This window comes from Coregonus clupeaformis, chromosome 27 (genome assembly GCF_020615455.1).
Source record: "Coregonus clupeaformis isolate EN_2021a chromosome 27, ASM2061545v1, whole genome shotgun sequence".
NCBI classification, from domain to species: Eukaryota; Metazoa; Chordata; class Actinopteri; order Salmoniformes; family Salmonidae; genus Coregonus; species Coregonus clupeaformis.
In genome coordinates this window covers 36,360,832-36,365,418 of record NC_059218.1, presented here as the reverse complement: position 1 = coordinate 36,365,418, position 4,587 = coordinate 36,360,832, and the positions used below count along the sequence as shown (strand labels likewise).

At 45.9% G+C, this 4,587-nt stretch overlaps 2 pseudogenes; both read right to left on the bottom strand.

The window, feature by feature from the left end:
* Positions 1–2,789: 2,789 nt before the first annotated feature.
* LOC121541339 lies at positions 2,790–3,768 on the bottom strand (annotated as a pseudogene).
* Positions 3,769–3,942: 174 nt separating this feature from the next.
* LOC121541338 lies at positions 3,943–4,587 on the bottom strand (annotated as a pseudogene).

Here is a 4,587-nt window from a genome sequence, read left to right as displayed (position 1 = left end):
TCCCAGTCCTCTTCTGGATCATCCAAATGCACTCTAGCAAACTACAGACGGGCCTGGACATGTACTGGCTTAAGCAGGGGGACACATCTGGCACTGCAGGATTTGAGTCCCTGGCGGCGTAGTGTGTTACTGATGGTAGGCTTTGTTACTTTGGTCCCAGCTCTCTGCAGGTCATTCACTAGGTCCCCCCGTGTGGTTCTGGGATTTTTGCTCACCGTTCTTGTGATCATTTTGACCCCACGGGGTGAGATCTTGCGTGGAGCCCCAAATCGAGGGAGATTATCAGTGGTCTTGTATGTCTTCCATTTCCTAATAATTGCTCCCACAGTTGATTTCTTCAAACCAAGCTGCTTACCTATTGCAGATTCAGTCTTCCCAGCCTGGTGCAGGTCTACAATTTTGTTTCTGGTGTCCTTTGACAGCTCTTTGGTCTTGGCCATAGTGGAGTTTGGAGTGTGACTGTTTGAGGTTGTGGACAGGTGTCTTTTATACTGATAACAAGTTCAAACAGGTGCCATTAATACAGGTAACGAGTGGAGGACAGAGGAGCCTCTTAAAGAAGAAGTTACAGGTCTGTGAGTGCCAGAAATCTTGCTTGTTTGTAGGTGACCAAATACTTATTTTCCACCATACTTTGCAAATAAATTCATAAAAAATCCTACAATGTGATTTTCTGGATTTTTTCTCAATTTGTCTGTCATAGTTGACGTGTACCGATGATGAAAATTACAGGCCTCTCATCTTTTTAAGTGGGAGAACTTGCACAATTGGTGGCTGACTAAATACTTTTTTCCCCCACTGTATATATATATATATATATATATATATATATATATATATATATATATATATATATATATATATATATATATATATATATTGCAAGAAAAAAACATATGGGGATTGCAGACAATGACATTGATGGAAGTTACAATCTATCTACAATATTAAAGCTGATCTACCCCCTAAAAAAATTAAAATAAAAATAAAATAAAAAGGCGGGACTTTTGCAAGGACCCTTCCCTCAGGGATGAAGGACCCTCCCCTCAGGGATAAAACACTCTTCCCACTGGGATAAAGGACCGTTCCCCCAATGGGATAAAGGACCCTTCCCTCAGGGATAAAGGACCGTTCCCCCAATGGGATAAAGGACCCTTTTCTCAGGGATAAAGCACTCTTCCCTCAGGGATAAAGGACACTTTCCTTGGGGATAAAGGATACTTCCCTCAGGGATAAATAAAGGACCCTTCCCTCAGGCATAGTGAAAGGATCCTTCCCTCAGGGATAAAGGACCCTTCCCTCAGGGATAAAACACTCTTCCCTCTGGGATAAAGGACCATTCCCTCAGGGATAAAACACTCTTCCCTCAGGGATAAAACACTCTTCCCTCAGTGGTAGCTGTGAGTCTATCCTGTGTATCACTGATTCAACACATGGCAATATTTTTTATGTGGCCATTTTTAGTAAGTGTTACTGATTCAAAGAACAATATCAGTCCCTGAAAGTACCCGTGTGGGTGCAGGCTTTTGTTCCAGCCAGGCAATAACACACCTGATTCAACTGATCAAAGTCTGCATTGAAGACTAACATTTAAAAGTGTAGCCATTATCAATAATCATATTGCTGACAACTATACTGTATGTATTGCTTACAACCTATTGCTTAGAGTGGTAGAATGGCTCAGGTAAATTAAGGTTGTGTAAGACACGATTTAGGGAATCAGAGTCAGTTGTCAACTCAGGCTTTTCTCATGAAGCAGCAGCAGACTATGGTCCCTCCTATCAGAAGCAGTGAAGCGGCCCACCTATTAAATTCAGCTGAGAACATCAGGTTATTACTCCGCAGGAAGTTCTCATGGTCCGAGTTTAGTGTCAAGTCAAGGGCAACCAAGAAGATCAAGATCAGGTGGATGAGACCAGCCAGGATGAAGAATATTCCGCCAAAGATTATCACTTCAACTTTAGACATATTCATATTTATCTGGGTACAGTTGGTGCACTGTAGCTGAGATGGAGAGTATCATCCCTAGCAACCCTAGAATAATGGAGAAGTAGGTGATGATCTGAGTTAGTCTGACCTCTCTGTACTGTGGAAAGTCCATCAATCCCGATGTAAATAAAGCACAGGCCACTATGGAGACAATCCATCCTATGACTCCCATTGTGATGCCCACGATCTCCATGCCCATCAACATGCACTTCCTGGAAGAACAAGGATGTGACTCAACAAAGAGATTCCAGAACAGTGGAGATGTTATACTTCTAGAGAAGATCCTGGATTCTACAGTTCTACAGCTTCATTCTTTGCAAGCAAAGTTCTAAAACAGCAGATTCTTCAACGTTATTTTCTCACAGACGTTTGTTGCAGAGTTCTTCTGTGATACTAGAGAGCCCGGCCAGTCAGAAGCCCAAGGGCGCTTGACGTCATCTGCTGCCGTGGGAACAGAACCTGTACAGATTTGGTGAAGTGTGTGGTCGTTACCCTGTGTGAGAAACTAGTGAGCATGTTTCTACGCCAACTGTTTTGCCGTTGTCCTGTCAGAAGTAAGCAATATGGCAATATTGCACAAGCTCCCCTAAGACATTTTGAAGACAAATTCTGTGCACTTCTATTGAGAAACACTGTGATATGGTAACGTAAGATCATATAAGATACCAGTGATGGAATTTAAGTGAGTTGTGAAGTTGGGAATGTCTCTCTTAAAGCAGTAGCAGCAGCAGCTGCACCAGACTATGGTCCCAACCACAATATGACATAAACTCCTCTATGACCTTTTGCAGACAGAGCTGTTAGCGAGAGGTTGATTGAGTCGTTGTTGAGTCTGTCTGGTTCCTCTTGAAGATGCAGCAGCAACGTATGGTCCCTCCTATCAGGAGCATGGAGGCGGACCACCTATTGAATTGAGCCAAGTAACCCAAAACACCCACGTGATCCAGCAGGTATGGGATATTCTGTATCATGTAATGGGCAACCAAGAAGACAGTGGATAGCTGGAGGATTCCAGACAGGATAAAGAATGTTCCAAGGATAACCCTGGCCTTGACCCTGGTCCTGTTACTGTAGATGCAGTTACAGCACTTGGTCCCAAAGAGGGACCCCATCACTCCCAGAGATCCCAGGATGGTGGAGATGAAGGTGATCGTCATCAGAGCCCACATGACCCCACTGGGGGGTCCATAAGAAACGACTCTATAGAAAACACAGTGCACTAGGGAGACTGTCCATCCAACGGCTCCTAGATACATGACTTCAATCTCACTAGGGGGACAGGAGCTGCACAGAATAACCCCCACAACCAGGAGCAGGGCCCCTGCCTCCCAGCCGATGTAGAGCGAGGCCCCACACTCCCCCAAATGGTGCTGGCTGTCCAGGAGACAGGAACAAGGACCAGGATTACAGCCAGGAGGAAGAACATTCTGGAGATGATCATCACTTTTGCTTTGGACTTTTTGTTCTTGATGCAGTTGGTTCACTTGGCCCCGACGATGGAGACTCCCAGAACCCAGAAGGTGATGGCGATGATGGTCATGGCTCTGACGGCCTGCTGGTCCTGGGGTAAGGCCAGCATGGAGTCGAAGACCTTACATTGCATCTGGCCCATGCTATGGACCACAGAGCCTCTCTATAACACTTCCCAGGTTATATGCGAGGTAACGATGTTGGCTCCGATGGAAGCAGTCACTATGCAAACTAGAAAACACACACCACTTTGGAGATGACCAATACTATGACTCTCAAAGCAATGCCCACCATCTCCTTCCACATTGAAATAATGTTTTTTAACGAACCCACAACCCTGGCGTTGCAAGTGCCATGCTCTACCAACTGAGCTACACGGGACCTGTAGATGGACCCCATCACTCCTAGAGCTCCCAGGATGGTGTAGATGGAGGTGATCTTCTTCAGATCCATCCATATGTCCCTATAGGGGTATACATGAGACTAATGGGATAGGCACAATATAGAGATAGCACAGGGCACTAGGGAGACTGTCCATCCAATGACTCCCATCATCCATCCAAAGACTCCCCCAGTGATGCACAGTATGACCCCTCCAATCAGGAGCAAGGCGGCCGCCCCCCAGCCTAACTACAGCGAGGCCCCCAGCTCAGTCTTCCCTCCGATCCACTTGGAGGAGTCACTGATGATTGATCTGGCTACCATGGAAACAGGGATGAGGATGAGAGTTCCGGCCAGGATGAAAAGTATTCCAGAGATAATTATCAACTTGGCTTGAGACATTTCTTCTTTGATGCATTTGGTGCACTTGGCTCCAACCATGGAGACCGTGACCCCCAGAACCCCCAGGATGATGGCAGTGAGGATCATGGCTCCAGCATACTCCATAATGGGGGGCCAATTCCTGATGAAGTTGTGCACTTTACACTGTGTCTGTCCCGGGCTTTGGGTCACACAACTCATCCACAGGCCAAGCAAGTGCACCTCTGTGGTGGTAAAGTTAGCTGCTATGAAGGTTGTCTCTATCCAGGTGGGGAGTGCACAGATCACGATGGTAAGTATTAATCCTATGACTCCCAGGGCAATGCCCACAACCTCCACCATTTCCACGATATCCACAATATCCAT